General features: G+C 46.7%; 1 pseudogene; it reads right to left on the bottom strand.

Annotated features, from left to right (window-relative positions):
• Positions 1-557, bottom strand: part of LOC123996858 — a 151,321-nt pseudogene extending 150,764 nt beyond the window's left edge.
• Positions 558-24,548: the final 23,991 nt, after the last annotated feature.

Genomic DNA, 24,548 nt, shown 5'->3' on the forward strand with positions numbered 1-24,548 from the left:
ACACACACACACACACAATGAGAGTCATTTCTACACACTGAGAAGTCTAAAGATTACTTTTAAAGACTTTCTTTTCCAACCATTAAACCCTGATGCAGCAGCAGTGGAGATCTGCTGCAGTGAATATTATATCTGTCTGGAAAAACTTCCGATTTACAAAACACCTGACATGCACCGTTGTGACATTCTGCAGCGATATTTATATACTCATCTGCGTAAACCTAAAGCTTTCATTTCGTCCAAATGTCTTTTCATCACTGGTTTACCTTCTTACTGCCGGTCCGAGATTGAGTAGGCCTACAGTTAGTTCCAATTCTGCTGCGAGGTTACAATCCAACAACCATCCACGTTATTCCCAACATCCACAAACAAGGTTTCAGAAGCGGTTATCCACTTTCCCATCCAAGGGATAGTGACTGAATCGCGCCTACATCCCACTACCCCGATATAAAAAATATTTTAAAAATATGTCAGGATTTCTTATTTCCGCGCGTAATTTCCCTTTATTCTCGTCCCCCTTTTTGTCGTGGTTACCTCTCTCTCTCTCTCTCTCTCCTTCCCTCTGTTCGGCAGCTGCTGAAGTTGCCTAGTTACCTCTCTCTGTAGGGTAGCTCAGAACACCAGGGTTGACAGCCAATCAGAAAGCAGGGTGCGTGTTAACTATTTTTCTGCTGGGCTGTCCTGGTTTCGTGTTTTCAGGGGAAATTGAGTGTGCGTGTGTGGAGGGAGGTAAAAAAAGAGTTTCAAAAACCGAGCTGCGTAAGAAAACAAAGTAAAGAGAGAGAGTTTAAAAAAACAGATTGTAATGTCAAAACAATATATCTGAATTTGTCTGTAGTGAGTAAAGTGAAAAATATTGTGTGGGGTGTTGATACAGGGCATAGAAAAACATTTTGAACCTTAATCGATGCAAGATGGATTTTTAAATGTAGTTATGATGGTTCAACACGTTACATACTTCCACTTATGTTTGGTACGTTTCCCTGTTTAAAACATAAATCTATCCCAAAAGTCTTGTTTGTATTCAATATCAGGATTTTATATATGGCTATTAGCATTCAGCAGTAAATTGACTTGAAAATGTCAGCCGGAGTACGAATTATACCGTGACATTCAGGCGGTCTCTATGTTTTTAACGGGACATCCTATGTCTGCGTGGACAAACATCTGTTATGTGCTTTACAGCAAAGACATGTCATTTAACTGTAAAAATGTATTACCGTTAATGTGTCATGAACACAACCAGATTATATTTTTATCTGATTGTCAAACAAATCTCTTCAAAAAGTAGGTTGAATTGATTACCTGCGCACGTTCTTCTACTACAAAGAAAGTCCAGCAGTCGAACAGTGCACTGTGCACCCGCCATTTGAATGAGAAGGTACATCTATTTTCAAACATCATAAGCGTAATGACATTCCGCCTACAAAGTGGTGTGTATTCATGGATGCCAGGCTTCCCCAAAAATGTTTTCAATAAAAAAAGTAAACAAACGAATAAAATGATTTCTCATTCGTGGCTATCTAGTCCTTTCATTAAATTCGCTTTTTCACCAGAGAACGCACCGGAGCGAGGCAAACAGCGGCCGCCTGTCTGGACAAAAATAATATGGCATGTCCTATTATTTTTTGCCAGACAGCATCAGATATATGGGCTACACATTAGTATTAGTAGATCGAGAGAAGCTGTTTCGCTCGCTCTTGTTCGTTTCCCGGTGAGATTTATGAATAAAAAATATATATTATCGGTATTTGTCAAAGTCTTTGTAAACAACAGGTGTACACTAACAGTGAAATTCATACTTAATGGCCTTTCCCAACGATGCAGAAAGAAATCAAATAGAACAATACTAGAAAGTAAAACACTTAATAATAGAAGTAATGATAAATACATAATGAGTAACAATAACTTGGCTATATACACAGGGTACCAGCAGGGCTACGGGGTCATTCAAGTAGATATGAACATACAACCAGTAACAAAGTGACAGATAGTAAACAGTAGCAGCAGCGTATGTGATGAGTCAAAAAGGTTAGTGCAAAAAGGGCCAATGCAGATAGTTAAATAGTTAACCAAATAGCCACCCGGACTAACTATTTAGCAGCATTATGGCTTGGGGGTAGTAGCTGTTCAGGGTCCTGTTGGTTCCAGACTTGGTGCATCAGTATCGTTGCCATGCGGTAGCAGAGAGAACAGTCTATGACTTGGGCGGCTGGAATCTTTGACAATTTTGGGGCCTGAACCTGCCTGGTATAGAGGTCCTGGATGGCAGGGAGCTCGGCCCCAGTGATGTACTGGGCTGTACACACTACCCTCTGTAGCGCCTTACGGTCGGATGCCAGGTAGTTGCCAGACCAAGTGGTGAAGCAGCCAGTCAAGATGCTCTCAATGGTGCAGCTGTATAACTTTTTGAGGATCTGAGGGCCATGCTAAATCTTTTCAGCCTCTTGATGGGGAAGAGGATTTGTCGTGCCCTCTTCACGACTGTGTTGGTGTACGTGGACCATGATAGATCCTCAGTGTCCACCATGATGTGGACACTGAGGAACTTGAAGCTCTGGACCCGCTCCACTACAGCCCTGTTGATGTGAATGGCGGCGTGCTTGCCCTTCGTGGCCTGGATACGCCACTAATTGGAACCCACTGGGCACAGACCTCAATTCAACATCTATTCCACATTGGTTAAAAGTAATTTCATTAAAATGGTGTGGAAACAATGTTGATTCAACTATAGTATTCCATGCCAAACTTCACAGAGATGTAGTCCTCCCTACTACCTCTCAAACAGAATATTTTAAATAGTATGTTTTTCTCACTGAGTGTACAAAACATTAAGAACACCCTCCTAATATTGAGTTGCACCCCCCAGCCTACACTGATTTAAGTGGATTTAACAAAAGGCATCAATAAGGCATCATAGCTTTCACCTGGTCAGTCTATGCCAGGGAAAGAGCAGGTGTACTCAATGTTTTGTATAATCAGTGTATATACATATCTCTTCTAGCTTTATATCTCACCTTCTCTACTCATCGCTCTCTCTCTTCCTGTATCTTTCTACATGGACTTCCCTCTTTCTTTAGCGTTCTCTGTCTAAGCTTGGTTGAACAGAAAACTCTGGGATGCTCTCTCTCTGTCTCACACACACACACACACACACACACACACACACACACACACACACACACACACACACACACACACACACACACACACACACACACACACACACACACACACACACACACACACACACACACACACACACACACACACACACACACACACACACACACACACACACACACACACACACACACACACACACGTCTCCTGTAGTAATCTGTGTGATTCTCCAGATGGAAGCTGTCTGTCTCCTGTAGCAACATCCTGGTCAGCTCCCACATTCTGTTTACACATACACACACAGACACACTGTTACTCACAGGATTATAATTCCTCAACACATGTCACAATGACACAAAAAGACATTGTAGACCAATAAGCTTGCTGGCTTTGTGTCCTGTTGTTAGTCAATCTGTCAGTCTATCAGCTGAAATGTCAGTCAGACTGACGGGTACATCCGTCGATCAGTCTGGAGGTGAATGGTTAGTGAGGAGATTACTGTTACCGTGTGTGTGTGTGTGTGTGTGTGTGTGTGTGTGTGTGTGTGTGTGTGTGTGTGTGTGCGTGCGTGCGTGCGTGCGTGCGTGCGTGCGTGCGTGCGTGCGTGCGTGCGTGAGTGCGTGTGTGCGTGCGTGTGTGTGCGCGCGAAGGACAGGCAACAGCGAGGACAGATCATTGGGTGGAGTCAGAGGAAACTGGTTGACAAATCATCAAAGAACAACCAAGGGGGTGGGGTTAACAGGCATCTTCCCCTCCCTCTCTTCTCTTTCTGTCACTTTCTCTCTCTCTCTCTTTTTCTTTCTCTGTTCTCTCTGTCTTTCTCCCTCGCTGTCTCTTCTTTCAGCCTCACTAAGTAGGGCTCTCCAGTGGCCTCTCCAACAGATAAGTGCCTGGTACTTTGATATAAATGGAATATTATAGAATTATTTTCTATATTGGAGAAACCAGGGAAGACAACAGCAGCTGTCTACTCTCCTGTTTTTCTTTCTGTCGTTTTGGTCTGTCCATACATTTACAGAGTGATACAGACTGTGTGTGACACAGGGAGAGAGAAGGAGAATTACAAAGTTCAGTGACAGAAAGAGAGGGGGAGTGGGGGTGGTGCTAGTGTGTGTGTGCACGTGCGTATGTTTGTTTTAGATGAGCCTCAGTGAAATGTCACACATGTTTTAGCTCTCATCAGGATGGAGCTTTGTGGGTAAAAGCCCTCAAGACAACCCATCAGATTTCATTAATACACCACTTACACACACACACAGTCTTGTACAACTAACCTTGTGGGGACACACAATTCAGTACCATTCAAAATCCAAATTCCCCTAACCCCAAACCCTAAACCTAAACCTAAACCTAACCCTAACCCTAACCCGTACCCTAACACTACCCCTAACCCTAACCTTAACCTGAAAACCTAACCTTAACTCTAACCCTAGCTCCTAACCCCAACCCTAGCACCTAACCCTAATTCTAACCTTAACATTAATTCCAACCTTAACCCCCTAGAAATCGCATTTGTCCTTGTGGGGAACAACAAAATGTCTCCAGTTGGTAAAATGCTTGTGTGTTTACTATTCTTCTGGACTTCTGGTCCCCACAAGTATAGCTAAACACGTACACACACACACACACACACACACACACACACACACACACACACACACACACACACACACACACACACACACACACACACACACACACACACACACACACACACACACACACACACACACACACACACACACACACACACACACACACACACACACACACACACACACACACACACACACACACACACACACACACACGAACACAGAGAAGAGAAAAAGACACATCAGCCTTCATTAAATAAACAGACAGATACAGTAAGATCAGTTTAGAGTGAAACAGTAGAGAGACAGAAACAGTATTTTCCCAAGTTTTGATCGCAAGATATTTATTGTACTAAAACATCTCCCATCTCCCGCAGAGGGACAGGCAACAGAGCCACAGAGCATCAGGTCTCATTAGAACAGTACAGGGATTGAGAAAAAAGAAAGAAAAACATGTCCACCAGGTCAGAGACAGAAACATGTCCACCAGGTCAGAGACAGAAACATGTCCACCAGCTCAGAGACAGAAACATGTCCACCAGGTCAGAGACAGAAACATGTCCACCAGCTTAGAGACAGAAACATGTCCACCAGGTCAGAGACAGAAACATGTCCACCAGGTCAGAGACAGAAACATGTCCACCAGGTCAGAGACAGAAACATGTCCACCAGCTTAGAGACAGAAACATGTCCACCAGCTTAGAGACAGAAACATGTCCACCAGCTCAGAGACAGAAACATGTCCACCAGCTCAGAGACAGAAACATGTCCACCAGCTCAGAGACAGAAACATCTTCACTAGCTCAGAGACAGAAACATCTTCACCAGCTCAGAGACAGAAACATGTCCACCAGCTCAGAGACAGAAACATCTTCACCAGCTCAGAGACAGAAACACCTTCACCAGCTCAGAGACAGAAACATGTCCACCAGGTCAGAGACAGAAACATGTCCACCAGCTTAGAGACAGAAACATGTCCACCAGGTCAGAGACAGAAACATGTCCACCAGCTTAGAGACAGAAACATGTCCACCAGGTCAGAGACAGAAACATGTCCACCAGCTTAGAGACAGAAACATGTCCACCAGGTCAGAGACAGAAACATCTTCACTAGCTCAGAGACAGAAACATCTTCACTAGCTCAGAGACAGAAACATGTCCACCAGCTTAGAGACAGAAACATGTCCACCAGCTCAGAGACAGAAACATCTTCACTAGCTCAGAGACAGAAACATGTCCACTAGCTCAGAGACAGAAACATGTCCACCAGCTTAGAGACAGAAACATGTCCACCAGGTCAGAGACAGAAACATGTCCACCAGGTCAGAGACAGAAAAATCTTCACTTGCTCAGAGACAGAAACATCTTCACTAGCTCAGAGACAGAAACATGTCCACCAGCTCAGAGACAGAAACATGTCCACCAGCTCAGAGACATAAACCTCTTCAGCAGCTCAGATACAGAAACATATTCACTAGCTCAGAGACAGAAACATCGTCACTAGCTTCGAGACAGAAACATCTTCAGCAGCTCAGAGACAGAAACATCTTCACCTGCTCAGAGGCAGAAACATGTCCACCAGGTCAGAGACAGAAAAATCTTCACTTGCTCAGAGACAGAAACATCTTCACTAGCTCAGAGACAGAAAAATGTCCACCAGCTCAGAGACAGAAACATGTCCACCAGCTCAGAGACAGAAACCTCTTCAGCAGCTCAGATACAGAAACATATTCACTAGCTCAGAGACAGAAACATCGTCACTAGCTTCGAGACAGAAACATCTTCAGCAGCTCAGAGACAGAAACATGTCCACCAGCTCAGAGACAGAAACATCTTCACCAGCTCAGAGACAGAAACATCTTCACCAGCTCAGAGACAGAAACATCTTCACCAGCTCAGAGACAGAAACATCTTCACCAGCTCAGAGACAGAAACATCTTCAGCAGCTCAGAGACAGAAACATGTCCACCAGGTCAGAGACAGAAACATCGTCACCAGCTCAGATACAGAAACATCTTCACTAGCTCAGAGACAGAAACATCTTCACCAGCTCAGAGACAGAAACATCTTCACCAGCTCAGAGACAGAAACATGTCCACCAGCTCAGAGACAGAAACATCTTCACCAGCTCAGAGACAGAAACATCTTCACCAGCTCAGGGACAGAAACATCCCCATCAGCTCAGAGACAGAAACATTCCTACAAGCTCAGAGACAGAAACATCCCACAAGCTCAGAAACAGAAACATCCCCACCAGCTCAGAGACAGAAACATCCCCACAAGCTCAGAGACAGAAACATCCCACAAGCTCAGAGACAGAAACATCTTCACCAGCTCAGAGACAGAAACATGTCCACCAGCTCAGAGACAGAAAAATCTTCACCAGCTCAGAGACAGAAACATCTCCATCAGCTCAGAGACAGAAACATCTTCAGCAGCTCAGAGACAGAAACATCCCCACCAGCTCAGAGACAGAAACATGTCCACCAGCTCAGAGACAGAAACATGTCCACCAGCTCAGAGACAGAAACATCTTCAGCAGCTCAGAGACAGAAACATCCCCACAAGTTCAGAGACAGAAATATCCCCATCAGCTCAGAGACAGAAACATCCCCACAAGCTCAGAGACAGAAACATCCCACAAGCTCAGAGACAGAAACATGTCCACCAGCTCAGAGACAGAAACATGTCCACCAGCTCAGAGACAGAAACATCTTCACCAGCTCAGAGACAGAAACATCTTCACCAGCTCAGAGACAGAAACATGTCCACCAGCTCAGAGACAGAAACATGTCCACCTGCTCAGAGACAGAAACATGTCCACCAGGTCAGAGACAGAAACATGTCCACCTGCTCAGAGACAGAAACATCCCCACAAGCTCAGAGACAGAAACATGTCCATCAGCTCAGAGACAGAAACATCCCCACAAGCTCAGAGACAGAAACATCCCACAAGCTCAGAGACAGAAACATGTCCACCAGCTCAGAGACAGAAACATGTCCACCAGCTCAGAGACAGAAACATGTCCATCAGATCAGAGACAGAAACATGTCCACCAGCTCAGAGACAGAAACATCTTCACCAGCTCAGAGACAGAAACATGTCCACCAGCTCAGAGACAGAAAAATCTTCACTAGCTCAGAGACAGAAACATCTCCATCAGCTCAGAGACAGAAACATCTTCAGCAGCTCAGAGACAGAAACATCCCCACCAGCTCAGAGACAGAAACATCTCCACCAGCTCAGAGACAGAAACATGTCCACCAGCTCAGAGACAGAAACATCTTCAGCAGCTTAGAGACAGAAACATCCCCACCAGTTCAGAGACAGAAACATCCCCATCAGCTCAGAGACAGAAACATCCCCACAAGCTCAGAGACAGAAACATCCCACGAGCTCAGAGACAGAAACATGTCCACCAGCTCAGAGACAGAAACATCTTCACCAGCTCAGAGACAGAAACATCTTCAGCAGCTCAGAGACAGAAACATGTCCACCAGCTCAGAGACAGAAACATCGTCACCAGCTCAGATACAGAAACATCTTCACTAGCTCAGAGACAGAAACATCTTCACCAGCTCAGAGACAGAAACATCTTCACCAGCTCAGAGACAGAAACATGTCCACCAGCTCAGAGACAGAAACATCTTCACCAGCTCAGAGACAGAAACATCTTCACCAGCTCAGGGACAGAAACATCCCCATCAGCTCAGAGACAGAAACATCCCTACAAGCTCAGAGACAGAAACATCCCACAAGCTCAGAGACAGAAACATCCCCACCAGCTCAGAGACAGAAACATCCCAACCAGCTCAGAGACAGAAACATCCCCACAAGCTCAGAGACAGAAACATCCCACAAGCTCAGAGACAGAAACATCTTCACCAGCTCAGAGACAGAAACATGTCCACCAGCTCAGAGACAGAAAAATCTTCACCAGCTCAGAGACAGAAACATCTCCATCAGCTCAGAGACAGAAACATCTTCAGCAGCTCAGAGACAGAAACATCCCCACCAGCTCAGAGACAGAAACATGTCCACCAGCTCAGAGACAGAAACATGTCCACCAGCTCAGAGACAGAAACATCTTCAGCAGCTCAGAGACAGAAACATCCCCACCAGTTCAGAGACAGAAACATCCCACAAGCTCAGAGACAGAAACATGTCCACCAGCTCAGAGACAGAAACATCTTCACCAGCTCAGAGACAGAAACATCTTCACCAGCTCAGAGACAGAAACATGTCCACCAGCTCAGAGACAGAAACATGTCCACCTGCTCAGAGACAGAAACATGTCCACCAGGTCAGAGACAGAAACATGTCCACCTGCTCAGAGACAGAAACATCCCCACAAGCTCAGAGACAGAAACATGTCCACCAGCTCAGAGACAGAAACATCCCCACAAGCTCAGAGACAGAAACATCCCACAAGCTCAGAGACAGAAACATGTCCACCAGCTCAGAGACAGAAACATCCCCACAAGCTCAGAGACAGAAACATGTCCATCAGCTCAGAGACAGAAACATGTCCACCAGCTCAGAGACAGAAACATCTTCACCAGCTCAGAGACAGGAACATGTCCACCAGCTCAGAGACATCTTCACAGCTCAGAGACAGAAACATCTCCATCAGCTCAGAGACAGAAACATCTTCAGCAGCTCAGAGACAGAAACATCCCCACCAGCTCAGAGACAGAAACATCTCCACCAGCTCAGAGACAGAAACATGTCCACCAGCTCAGAGACAGAAACATCTTCAGCAGCTTAGAGACAGAAACATCCCCACCAGTTCAGAGACAGAAACATCCCCATCAGCTCAGAGACAGAAACATCCCCACAAGCTCAGAGACAGAAACATCCCACAAGCTCAGAGACAGAAACATGTCCACCAGCTCAGAGACAGAAACATGTCCACCAGCTCAGAGACAGAAACATGTCCACCTGCTCAGAGACAGAAACATGTCCACCAGGTCAGAGACAGAAACATGTCCACCAGCTCAGAGACAGAAACATACCCACAAGCTCAGAGACAGAAACATCCCACAAGCTCAGAGACAGAAACATGTCCACCAGCTCAGAGACAGAAACATCCCCACAAGCTCAGAGACAGAAACATGTCCACCAGCTCAGAGACAGAAACATGTCCACCAGCTCAGAGACAGAAACATCTTCACCAGCTCAGAGACAGAAACATCTTCACCAGCTCAGAGACAGAAACATCTCCACCAGCTCAGAGACAGAAACATGTCCACCAGCTCAGAGACAGAAACATCTTCAGCAGCACAGAGACAGAAACATCCCCACCAGTTCAGAGACAGAAACATCCCCATCAGCTCAGAGACAGAAACATCCCCACAAGCTCAGAGACAGAAACATCCCACAAGCTCAGAGACAGAAACATGTCCACCAGCTCAGAGACAGAAACATGTCCACCAGCTCAGAGACAGAAACATGTCCACCTGCTCAGAGACAGAAACATGTCCACCAGGTCAGAGACAGAAACATGTCCACCTGCTCAGAGACAGAAACATCCCCACAAGCTCAGAGACAGAAACATCCCCACAAGCTCAGAGACAGAAACATGTCCACCAGCTCAGAGACAGAAACATCCCCACAAGCTCAGAGACAGAAACATGTTCACCAGCTCAGAGACAGAAACATGTCAGCCAGCTCAGAGGCAGAAACATCTTCACCAGTTCAGAGACAGAAACATCTTCACCAGCTCAGAGACAGAAACATCTTCAGCAGCTCAGAGACAGAAACATCCCCACCAGTTCAGAGACAGAAACATCCCCATCAGCTCAGAGACAGAAACATCCCCACAAGCTCAGAGACAGAAACATCCCACAAGCTCAGAGACAGAAACATCCCCACCAGCTCAGAGAAAGAAACATGTCCACCAGCTCAGAGACAGAAACATGTCCACCTGCTCAGAGACAGAAACATGTCCACCAGAAACATCCCCACAAGCTCAGAGACAGAAACATGTCCACAAGCTCAGAGACAGAAACATCCCACCAGCTCAGAGACAGAAACATCCCCACAAGCTCAGAGACAGAAACATGTCCACCAGCTCAGAGACAGAAAAATCTTCACCTGCTCAGAGACAGAAACATGTCCACCAGGTCAGAGACAGAAACATGTCCACCTGCTCAGAGACAGAAACATCCCCACAAGCTCAGAGACAGAAACATGTCCACCAGCTCAGAGACAGAAACATCTTCACCAGCTCAGAGACAGAAACATGTCCACCAGCTCAGAGACAGAAAAATCTTCACCAGCTCAGAGACAGAAACATCTTCACCAACTCAGAGACAGAAACATGTCCACCAGCTCAGAGACAGAAAAATCTTCACCAGCTCAGAGACAGAAACACCAGCTCAGAGACAGAAACATCTCCACAGTTCAGCTCAGAGACAGAAACATCTTCACCAGCTCAGAGACAGAAACATCTTCACCAGCTCAGAGACAGAAACATCCCCACAAGCTCAGAGACAGAAACATCCCACAAGCTCAGAGACAGAAACATGTCCACCAGCTCAGAGACAGAAACATGTCCACCAGCTCAGAGACAGAAACATGTCCACCTGCTCAGAGACAGAAACATGTCCACCAGGTCAGAGACAGAAACATGTCCACCTGCTCAGAGACAGAAACATCCCCACAAGCTCAGAGACAGAAACATGTCCACCAGCTCAGAGACAGAAACATGTCCACCTGCTCAGAGACAGAAACATGTCCACCAGGTCAGAGACAGAAAAATCTTCACCAGCTCAGAGACAGAAACATCTTCACCAACTCAGAGACAGAAACATGTCCACCAGCTCAGAGACAGAAAAATCTTCACCAGCTCAGAGACAGAAACATCTCCATCAGCTCAGAGACAGAAACATCTTCAGCAGCTCAGAGACAGAAACATCCCCACCAGCTCAGAGACAGAAACATGTCCACCAGCTCAGAGACAGAAACATGTCCACCAGCTCAGAGACAGAAACATCTTCAGCAGCACAGAGACAGAAACATCCCCACCAGTTCAGAGACAGAAATATCCCCATCAGCTCAGAGACAGAAACATCCCCACAAGCTCAGAGACAGAAACATCCCACAAGCTCAGAGACAGAAACATGTCCACCAGCTCAGAGACAGAAACATGTCCACCAGCTCAGAGACAGAAACATGTCCACCTGCTCAGAGACAGAAACATGTCCACCAGGTCAGAGACATAAACATGTCCACCTGCTCAGAGACAGAAACATGTTCACCAGCTCAGAGACAGAAACATGTCCACCAGCTCAGAGACAGAAACATCTTCACCAGCTCAGAGACAGAAACATATTCACCAGCTCAGAGACAGAAACATCTTCAGCAGCTCAGAGACAGAAACATCCCCACCAGTTCAGAGACAGAAACATCCCCATCAGCTCAGAGACAGAAACATCCCCACAAGCTCAGAGACAGAAACATCCCACAAGCTCAGAGACAGAAACATGTCCACCAGCTCAGAGAAAGAAACATGTCCACCAGCTCAGAGACAGAAACATGTCCACCTGCTCAGAGACAGAAACATGTCCACCAGGTCAGAGACAGAAACATGTCCACCTGCTCAGAGACAGAAACATGTCCACCAGCTCAGAGACAGAAACATGTCCACCAGCTCAGAGACAGAAACATACCCACAAGCTCAGAGACAGCTCAGAGACAGAAACATGTCCACCAGCTCAGAGACAGAAACATGTCCACCAGCTCAGAGACAGAAACATGTCCACCAGCTCAGAGACAGAAAAATCTTCACCTGCTCAGAGACAGAAACATGTCCACCAGGTCAGAGACAGAAACATGTCCACCTGCTCAGAGACAGAAACATCGCCACAAGTCCACCTCAGAGACTCAGAGACAGAAACATGTCCACCAGCTCAGAGACAGAAACATCTTCACCAGCTCAGAGACAGAAACTCCACCAGCTCAGACAGAAAAATCTTCACCAGCTCAGAGACAGAAACATCTTCACCAGCTCAGAGACAGAAACAAGTCCACCAGCTCAGAGACAGAAACATCTTCACCAGCTCAGAGACAGAAAAATCTCCATCAGCTCAGAGACAGAAACATCTTCACCAGCTCAGAGACAGAAACATCTTCACCAGCTCAGAGACAGAAACATGTCCACCAGCTCAGAGACAGAAACATCTTCACCAGCTCAGAGACAGAAACATCTTCACCAGCTCAGAGACAGAAACATCCCCACAAGCTCAGAGACAGAAACATCCCACAAGCTCAGAGACAGAAACATGTCCACCAGCTCAGAGACAGAAACATGTCCACCAGCTCAGAGACAGAAACATGTCCACCTGCTCAGAGACAGAAACATGTCCACCAGGTCAGAGACAGAAACATGTCCACCTGCTCAGAGACAGAAACATCCCCACAAGCTCAGAGACAGAAACATGTCCACCAGCTCAGAGACAGAAACATGTCCACCTGCTCAGAGACAGAAACATGTCCACCAGGTCAGAGACAGAAAAATCTTCACCAGCTCAGAGACAGAAACATCTTCACCAACTCAGAGACAGAAACATGTCCACCAGCTCAGAGACAGAAAAATCTTCACCAGCTCAGAGACAGAAAAATCTCCATCAGCTCAGAGACAGAAACATCTTCACCAGCTCAGAGACAGAAACATCCCCACAAGCTCAGAGACAGAAACATGTCCACCAGCTCAGAGACAGAAACATGTCCACCAGCTCAGAGACAGAAACATCTTCACCAACTCAGAGACAGAAACATCCCCACAAGCTCAGAGACAGAAACATCCCACAAGCTCAGAGACAGAAACATGTCCACCAGCTCAGAGACAGAAACATGTCCACCAGCTCAGAGACAGAAACATGTCCACCAGCTCAGAGACAGAAACATGTCCACCAGGTCAGAGACAGAAACATGTCCACCTGCTCAGAGACAGAAACATCCCCACAAGCTCAGAGACAGAAACATGTCCACCAGCTCAGAGACAGAAACATGTCCACCTGCTCAGAGACAGAAACATGTCCACCAGGTCAGAGACAGAAACATGTCCACCTGCTCAGAGACAGAAACATCCCCACAAGCTCAGAGACAGAAACATGTCCACCAGCTCAGAGACAGAAACATACCCACAAGCTCAGAGACAGAAACATCCCACAAGCTCAGAGACAGAAACATGTCCACCAGCTCAGAGACAGAAACATCCCCACAAGCTCAGAGACAGAAACATGTCCACCAGCTCAGAGACAGAAACATGTCCACCAGGTCAGAGACAGAAACATCTTCACCAGCTCAGAGACAGAAACATCTTCACCAGCTCAGAGACAGAAACATCTTCACCAGCTCAGAGACAGAAACATGTCCACCAGCTCAGAGACAGAAACATCTTCACCAGCTCAGAGACAGAAACATGTCCACCAGCTCAGAGACAGAAACATCGTCACCAGCTCAGATACAGAAACATCTTCACTAGCTCAGAGACAGAAACATCTTCACCAGCTCAGATACAGAAACATCTTCACCAGCTCAGAGACAGAAACATGTCCACCAGCTCAGAGACAGAAACATCTTCAACAGCTCAGATACAGAAACATCTTCACTAGCTCAGAGACAGAAACATCTCCACTAGCTCAGAGACAGAAACATGTCCACCAGCTCAGAGACAGAAACATCGTCACTAGCTCAGATACAGGAACATCTTCACCAGCAAAGAGACAGAAACATATTCACCAGCTCAGAGACAGAAACATATTCAATAGATCAGAAACAGAAACATCTCCACCAGCTCAGAGACAGAAACATGTCCACCAGCTCAGAGACAGAAAAATCTTCACCAGCTCAGAGACAGAAACATCTTCACCAACTCAGAGACAGAAACATGTCCACCAGCTCAGAGACAGAAAAATCTTCACCAGCTCAGAGACAGAAACATCTCCATCAGCTCAGAGACAGAAACATCTTCACCAGCTCAGAGACAGAAACATCTTCACCAGCTCAGAGACAGAAACATCTTCACCAGCTCAGAGACAGAAACATCTTCACCAGCTCAGAGACAGAAACATCCCCATCAGCTCAGAGACAGAAACATCCCCACAAGCTCAGAGACAGAAACATCCCACAAGCTCAGAGACAGAAACATCCCCACCAGCTCAGAGACAGAAACATCCCCACCAGCTCAGAGACAGAAACATCCCCACAAGCTCAGAGACAGAAACATCCCACAAGCTCAGAGACAGAAAAATCTTCACCAGCTCAGAGACAGAAACATCTTCACCAACTCAGAGACAGAAACAAGTCCACCAGCTCAGAGACAGAAAAATCTTCACCAGCTCAGAGACAGAAAAATCTCCATCAGTTCAGAGACAGAAACATCTTCACCAGCTCAGAGACAGAAACATCTTCACCAGCTCAGAGACAGAAACATGTCCACCAGCTCAGAGACAGAAACATCTTCACCAGCTCAGAGACAGAAACATCTTCACCAGCTCAGAGACAGAAACATCCCCACAAGCTCAGAGACAGAAACATCCCACAAGCTCAGAGACAGAAACATGTCCACCAGCTCAGAGACAGAAACATGTCCACCAGCTCAGAGACAGAAACATGTCCAACTGCTCAGAGACAGAAACATGTCCACCAGGTCAGAGACAGAAACATGTCCACCTGCTCAGAGACAGAAACATCCCCACAAGCTCAGAGACAGAAACATGTCCACCAGCTCAGAGACAGAAACATGTCCACCTGCTCAGAGACAGAAACATGTCCACCAGGTCAGAGACAGAAAAATCTTCACCAGCTCAGAGACAGAAACATCTTCACCAACTCAGAGACAGAAACATGTCCACCAGCTCAGAGACAGAAAAATCTTCACCAGCTCAGAGACAGAAAAATCTCCATCAGCTCAGAGACAGAAACATCTTCATCAGCTCAGAGACAGAAACATCCCCACAAGCTCAGAGACAGAAACATGTCCACCAGCTCAGAGACCGAAACATGTCCACCAGCTCAGAGACAGAAACATCTTCACCAACTCAGAGACAGAAACATCCCCACAAGCTCAGAGACAGAAACATCCCACAAGCTCAGAGACAGAAATATGTCCACCAGCTCAGAGACAGAAACATGTCCACCAGCTCAGAGACAGAAACATGTCCACCTGCTCAGAGACAGAAACATGTCCACCAGGTCAGAGACAGAAACATGTCCACCTGCTCAGAGACAGAAACATCCCCACAAGCTCAGAGACAGAAACATGTCCACCAGCTCAGAGACAGAAAAATCTCCATCAGCTCAGAGACAGAAACATCTTCACCAGCTCAGAGACAGAAACATCCCCACAAGCTCAGAGACAGAAACATGTCCACCAGCTCAGAGACAGAAACATGTCCACCAGCTCAGAGACAGAAACATCTTCACCAACTCAGAGACAGAAACATCCCCACAAGCTCAGAGACAGAAACATCCCACAAGCTCAGAGACAGAAACATGTCCACCAGCTCAGAGACAGAAACATGTCCACCAGCTCAGAGACAGAAACATGTCCACCTGCTCAGAGACAGAAACATGTCCACCAGGTCAGAGACAGAAACATGTCCACCTGCTCAGAGACAGAAACATCCCCACAAGCTCAGAGACAGAAACATGTCCACCAGCTCAGAGACAGAAACATGTCCACCTGCTCAGAGACAGAAACATGTCCACCAGGTCAGAGACAGAAACATGTCCACCTGCTCAGAGACAGAAACATCCCCACAAGCTCAGAGACAGAAACATGTCCACCAGCTCAGAGACAGAAACATACCCACAAGCTCAGAGACAGAAACATCCCACAAGCTCAGAGACAGAAACATGTCCACCAGCTCAGAGACAGAAACATCCCCACAAGCTCAGAGACAGAAACATGTCCACCAGCTCAGAGACAGAAACATGTCCACCAGCTCAGAGACAGAAACATCTTCACCAGCTCAGAGACAGAAACATCTTCACCAGCTCAGAGACAGAAACATCTTCACCAGCTCAGAGACAGAAACATGTCCACCAGCTCAGAGAACGAAACATCTTCACCAGCTCAGAGACAGAAACATGTCCACCAGCTCAGAGACAGAAACATCGTCACCAGCTCAGATACAGAAACATCTTCACTAGCTCAGAGACAGAAACATCTTCACCAGCTCAGATACAGAAACATCTTCACCAGCTCAGAGACAGAAACATGTCCACCAGCTCAGAGACAGAAACATCTTCAACAGCTCAGATACAGAAACATCTTCACTAGCTCAGAGACAGAAACATCTCCACTAGCTCAGAGACAGAAACATGTCCACCAGCTCAGAGACAGAAACATCGTCACTAGCTCAGATACAGGAACATCTTCACCAGCAAAGAGACAGAAACATATTCACCAGCTCAGAGACAGAAACATATTCAATAGATCAGAAACAGAAACATCTCCACCAGCTCAGAGACAGAAACATGTCCACCAGCTCAGAGACAGAAAATCTTCACCAGCTCAGAGACAGAAACATCTTCACCAACTCAGAGACAGAAACATGTCCACCAGCTCAGAGACAGAAAAATCTTCACCAGCTCAGAGACAGAAACATCTCCATCAGCTCAGAGACAGAAACATCTTCACCAGCTCAGAGACAGAAACATCTTCACCAGCTCAGAGACAGAAACATCTTCACCAGCTCAGAGACAGAAACATCTTCACCAGCTGAGAGACAGAAACATCCCCATCAGCTCAGAGACAGAAACATCCCCACAAGCTCAGAGACAGAAACATCCCACAAGCTCAGAGACAGAAACATCCCCACCAGCTCAGAGACAGAAACATCCCCACCAGCTCAGAGACAGAAACATCCCCACAAGCTCAGAGACAGAAACATCCCACAAGCTCAGAGACAGAAAAATCTTCACCAGCTCAGAGACAGAAACATCTTCACCAACTCAGAGACAGAAACAAGTCCACCAGCTCAGAGACAGAAAAATCTTCACCAGCTCAGAGACAGAAAAATCTCCATCAGTTCAGAGACAGAAACATCTTCACCAGCTCAGAGACAGAAACATCTTCACCAGCTCAGAGACAGAAACATGTCCACCAGCTCAGAGACAGAAACATCTTCACCAGCTCAGAGACAGAAACATCTTCACCAGCTCAGAGACAGAAACATCCCCACAAGCTCAGAGACAGAAACATCCCACAAGCTCAGAGACAGAAACATGTCCACCAGCTCAGAGACAGAAACATGTCCACCAGCTCAGAGACAGAAACATGTCCACCTGCTCAGAGACAGAAACATGTCCACCAGGTCAGAGACAGAAACATGTCCACCTGCTCAGAGACAGAAACATCCCCACAAGCTCAGAGACAGAAACATGTCCACCAGCTCAGAGACAGAAACATGTCCACCTGCTCAGAGACAGAAACATGTCCACCAGGTCAGAGACAGAAAAATCTTCACCAGCTCAGAGACAGAAACATCTTCACCAACTCAGAGACAGAAACATGTCCACCAGCTCAGAGACAGAAAAATCTTCACCAGCTCAGAGACAGAAAAATCTCCATCAGCTCAGAGACAGAAACATCTTCACCAGCTCAGAGACAGAAACATCCCCACAAGCTCAGAGACAGAAACATGTCCACCAGCTCAGAGACAGAAACATGTCCACCAGCTCAGAGACAGAAACATCTTCACCAACTCAGAGACAGAAACATCCCCACAAGCTCAGAGACAGAAACATCCCACAAGCTCAGAGACAGAAATATGTCCACCAGCTCAGAGACAGAAACATGTCCACCAGCTCAGAGACAGAAACATGTCCACCTGCTCAGAGACAGAAACATGTCCACCAGGTCAGAGACAGAAACATGTCCACCTGCTCAGAGACAGAAACATCCCCACAAGCTCAGAGACAGAAACATGTCCACCAGCTCAGAGACAGAAACATGTCCACCTGCTCAGAGACAGAAACATGTCCACCAGGTCAGAGACAGAAACATGTCCACCTGCTCAGAGACAGAAACATCCCCACAAGCTCAGAGACAGAAACATGTCCACCAGCTCAGAGACAGAAACATACCCACAAGCTCAGAGACAGAAACATCCCACAAGCTCAGAGACAGAAACATGTCCACCAGCTCAGAGACAGAAACATCCCCACAAGCTCAGAGACAGAAACATGTCCACCAGCTCAGAGACAGAAACATGTCCACCAGCTCAGAGACAGAAACATCTTCACCAGCTCAGAGACAGAAACATCTTCACCAGCTCAGAGACAGAAACATCTTCACCAGCTCAGAGACAGAAACATGTCCACCAGCTCAGAGAACGAAACATCTTCACCAGCTCAGAGACAGAAACATGTCCACCAGCTCAGAGACAGAAACATCGTCACCAGCTCAGATACAGAAACATCTTCACTAGCTCAGAGACAGAAACATCTTCACCAGCTCAGAGACAGAAACATCTTCACCAGCTCAGAGACAGAAACATGTCCACCAGCTCAGAGACAGAAACATCTTCAACAGCTCAGATACAGAAACATCTTCACTAGCTCAGAGACAGAAACATCTCCACTAGCTCAGAGACAGAAACATGTCCACCAGCTCAGAGACAGAAACATCGTCACTAGCTCAGATACAGGAACATCTTCACCAGCAAAGAGACAGAAACATATTCACCAGCTCAGAGACAGAAACATATTCAATAGATCAGAAACAGAAACATCTCCACCAGCTCAGAGACAGAAACATGTCCACCAGCTCAGAGACAGAAAAATCTTCACCAGCTCAGAGACAGAAACATCTTCACCAACTCAGAGACAGAAACATGTCCACCAGCTCAGAGACAGAAAAATCTTCACCAGCTCAGAGACAGAAACATCTCCATCAGCTCAGAGACAGAAACATCTTCACCAGCTCAGAGACAGAAACATCTTCACCAGCTCAGAGACAGAAACATCTTCACCAGCTGAGAGACAGAAACATCCCCATCAGCTCAGAGACAGAAACATCCCCACAAGCTCAGAGACAGAAACATCCCACAAGCTCAGAGACAGAAACATCCCCACCAGCTCAGAGACAGAAACATCCCCACCAGCTCAGAGACAGAAACATCCCCACAAGCTCAGAGACAGAAACATCCCACAAGCTCAGAGACAGAAACATCTTCACCAGCTCAGAGACAGAAACATGTCCACCAGCTCAGAGACAGAAAAATCTTCACCAGCTCAGAGACAGAAACATCTCCATCAGCTCAGAGACAGAAACATCTTCAGCAGCTCAGAGACAGAAACATCCCCACCAGCTCAGAGACAGAAACATGTCCACCAGCTCAGAGACAGAAACATCCCCACCAGCTCAGAGACAGAAACATCTTCACCAGCTCAGAGACAGAAACATCCCCACCAGCTCAGAGACAGAAACATGTCCACCAGCTCAGAGACAGAAACATCCCCACCAGCTCAGAGACAGAAACATCCCACAAGCTCAGAGACAGAAACATGTCCACCAGCTCAGAGACAGAAACATCCCACAAGCTCAGAGACAGAAACATGTCCACCAGCTCAGAGACAGAAACATCTTCACCAGCTCAGAGACAGAAACATGTCCACCAGCTCAGAGACAGAAACATCGTCACCAGCTCAGATACAGAAACATCTTCACTAGCTCAGAGACAGAAACATCTTCACCAGCTCAGAGACAGAAACATCTTCACCAGCTCAGAGACAGAAACATGTCCACCAGCTCAGAGACAGAAACATCTTCACCAGCTCAGATACAGAAACATCTTCACTAGCTCAGAGACAGAAACATGTCCACCAGCTCAGAGACAGAAACATGTCCACCAGCTCAGAGACAGAAACATCGTCACTAGCTCAGAGACAGGAACATCTTCACCAGCAAAGAGACAGAAACATATTCACCAGCTCAGAGACAGAAACATATTCACCAGCTCAGAGACAGAAACATCTCCACCAGCTCAGAGACAGAAACATGTCCACCAGCTCAGAGACAGAAAAATCTTCACCAGCTCAGAGACAGAAACATCTTCACCAACTCAGAGACAGAAACATGTCCACCAGCTCAGAGACAGAAACATCTTCAGCAGCACAGAGACAGAAACATCCCCACCAGTTCAGAGACAGAAACATCCCCATCAGCTCAGAGACAGAAACATCCCCACAAGCTCAGAGACAGAAACATCCCCATCAGCTCAGAGACAGAAACATCCCCACAAGCTCAGAGACAGAAACATCCCACAAGCTCAGAGACAGAAACATCCCCACCAGCTCAGAGACAGAAACATCCCCACCAGCTCAGAGACAGAAACATCCCCACAAGCTCAGAGACAGAAACATCCCACAAGCTCAGAGACAGAAACATCTTCACCAGCTCAGAGACAGAAACATGTCCACCAGCTCTGAGACAGAAAAATCTTCACCAGCTCAGAGACAGAAACATCTCCATCAGCTCAGAGACAGAAACATCTTCAGCAGCTCAGAGACAGAAACATCCCCACCAGCTCAGAGACAGAAACATGTCCACCAGCTCAGAGACAGAAACATCCCCACCAGCTCAGAGACAGAAACATCCCACAAGCTCAGAGACAGAAACATGTCCACCAGCTCAGAGACAGAAACATCCCACAAGCTCAGAGACAGAAACATGTCCACCAGCTCAGAGACAGAAACATCTTCACCAGCTCAGAGAAAGAAACATGTCCACCAGCTCAGAGACAGAAACATCGTCACCAGCTCAGATACAGAAACATCTTCACCCGCTCAGAGACAGAAACATGTCCACCAACTCAGAGACAGAAACATCTTCACTAGCTCAGAGACAGAAACATCTTCACCAGCTCAGATACAGAAACATCTTCACCAGCTCAGAGACAGAAACATGTCCACCAGCTCAGAGACAGAAACATCTTCAACAGCTCAGATACAGAAACATCTTCACTAGCTCAGAGACAGAAACATCTCCACTAGCTCAGAGACAGAAACATGTCCACCAGCTCAGAGACAGAAACATCGTCACTAGCTCAGATACAGGAACATCTTCACCAGCAAAGAGACAGAAACATATTCACCAGCTCAGAGACAGAAACATATTCAATAGATCAGAAACAGAAACATCTCCACCAGCTCAGAGACAGAAACATGTCCACCAGCTCAGAGACAGAAAAATCTTCACCAGCTCAGAGACAGAAACATCTTCACCAACTCAGAGACAGAAACATGTCCACCAGCTCAGAGACAGAAAAATCTTCACCAGCTCAGAGACAGAAACATCTCCATCAGCTCAGAGACAGAAACATCTTCACCAGCTCAGAGACAGAAACATCTTCACCAGCTCAGAGACAGAAACATCTTCACCAGCTCAGAGACAGAAACATCTTCACCAGCTCAGAGACAGAAACATCCCCATCAGCTCAGAGACAGAAACATCCCCACAAGCTCAGAGACAGAAACATCCCACAAGCTCAGAGACAGAAACATCCCCACCAGCTCAGAGACAGAAACATCCCCACCAGCTCAGAGACAGAAACATCCCCACAAGCTCAGAGACAGAAACATCCCACAAGCTCAGAGACAGAAACATCTTCACCAGCTCAGAGACAGAAACATGTCCACCAGCTCAGAGACAGAAAAATCTTCACCAGCTCAGAGACAGAAACATCTCCATCAGCTCAGAGACAGAAACATCTTCAGCAGCTCAGAGACAGAAACATCCCCACCAGCTCAGAGACAGAAACATGTCCACCAGCTCAGAGACAGAAACATCCCCACCAGCTCAGAGACAGAAACATCCCACAAGCTCAGAGACAGAAACATGTCCACCAGCTCAGAGACAGAAACATCCCACAAGCTCAGAGACAGAAACATGTCCACCAGCTCAGAGACAGAAACATCTTCACCAGCTCAGAGACAGAAACATGTCCACCAGCTCAGAGACAGAAACATCGTCACCAGCTCATATACAGAAACATCTTCACTAGCTCAGAGACAGAAACATCTTCACCAGCTCAGATACAGAAACATCTTCACCAGCTCAGAGACAGAAACATGTCCACCAGCTCAGAGACAGAAACATCTTCACCAGCTCAGATACAGAAACATCTTCACTAGCTCAGAGACAGAAACATCTCCACTAGCTCAGAGACAGAAACATGTCCACCAGCTCAGAGACAGAAACATCGTCACTAGCTCAGATACAGGAACATCTTCACCAGCAAAGAGACAGAAACATATTCACCAGCTCAGAGACAGAAACATATTCAATAGATCAGAAACAGAAACATCTCCACCAGCTCAGAGACAGAAACATGTCCACCAGCTCAGAGACAGAAAAATCTTCACCAGCTCAGAGACAGAAACATCTTCACCAACTCAGAGACAGAAACATGTCCACCAGCTCAGAGACAGAAAAATCTTCACCAGCTCAGAGACAGAAACATCTCCATCAGCTCAGAGACAGAAACATCTTCACCAGCTCAGAGACAGAAACATCTTCACCAGCTCAGAGACAGAAACATCTTCACCAGCTCAGAGACAGAAACATCTTCACCAGCTCAGAGACAGAAACATCCCCATCAGCTCAGAGACAGAAACATCCCCACAAGCTCAGAGACAGAAACATCCCACAAGCTCAGAGACAGAAACATCCCCACCAGCTCAGAGACAGAAACATCCCCACCAGCTCAGAGACAGAAACATCCCCACAAGCTCAGAGACAGAAACATCCCACAAGCTCAGAGACAGAAACATCTTTACCAGCTCAGAGACAGAAACATGTCCACCAGCTCTGAGACAGAAAAATCTTCACCAGCTCAGAGACAGAAACATCTCCATCAGCTCAGAGACAGAAACATCTTCAGCAGCTCAGAGACAGAAACATCCCCACCAGCTCAGAGACAGAAACATGTCCACCAGCTCAGAGACAGAAACATCCCCACCAGCTCAGAGACAGAAACATCCCACAAGCTCAGAGACAGAAACATGTCCACCAGCTCAGAGACAGAAACATCCCACAAGCTCAGAGACAGAAACATGTCCACCAGCTCAGAGACAGAAACATCTTCACCAGCTCAGAGAAAGAAACATGTCCACCAGCTCAGAGACAGAAACATCGTCACCAGCTCAGATACAGAAACATCTTCACCCGCTCAGAGACAGAAACATGTCCACCAACTCAGAGACAGAAACATCTTCACCAGCTCAGAGACAGAAACATCTTCACCAGCTCAGAGACAGAAACATCTCCACTAGCTCAGAGACAGAAACATGTCCACCAGCTCAGAGACAGAAACATCGTCACTAGCTCAGATACAGGAACATCTTCACCAGCAAAGAGACAGAAACATATTCACCAGCTCAGAGACAGAAACATATTCAATAGATCAGAAACAGAAACATCTCCACCAGCTCAGAGACAGAAACATGTCCACCAGCTCAGAGACAGAAAAATCTTCACCAGCTCAGAGACAGAAACATCTCCATCAGCTCAGAGACAGAAACATATTCACCAGCTCAGAGACAGAAACATCTTCACCAGCTCAGAGACAGAAACATGTCCACCAGCTCAGAGACAGAAACATCTTCACCAGCTCAGAGACAGAAACATCTTCACCAGCTCAGAGACAGAAACATCCCCATCAGCTCAGAGACAGAAACATCCCCACAAGCTCAGAGACAGAAACATCCCACAAGCTCAGAGACAGAAACATCCCCACCAGCTCAGAGACAGAAACATCCCCACCAGCTCAGAGACAGAAACATCCCCACAAGCTCAGAGACAGAAACATCCC

The sequence above is a fragment of the Oncorhynchus gorbuscha genome, linkage group LG15 (assembly GCF_021184085.1).
Source record: "Oncorhynchus gorbuscha isolate QuinsamMale2020 ecotype Even-year linkage group LG15, OgorEven_v1.0, whole genome shotgun sequence".
NCBI classification, from domain to species: domain Eukaryota; kingdom Metazoa; phylum Chordata; class Actinopteri; order Salmoniformes; family Salmonidae; genus Oncorhynchus; species Oncorhynchus gorbuscha.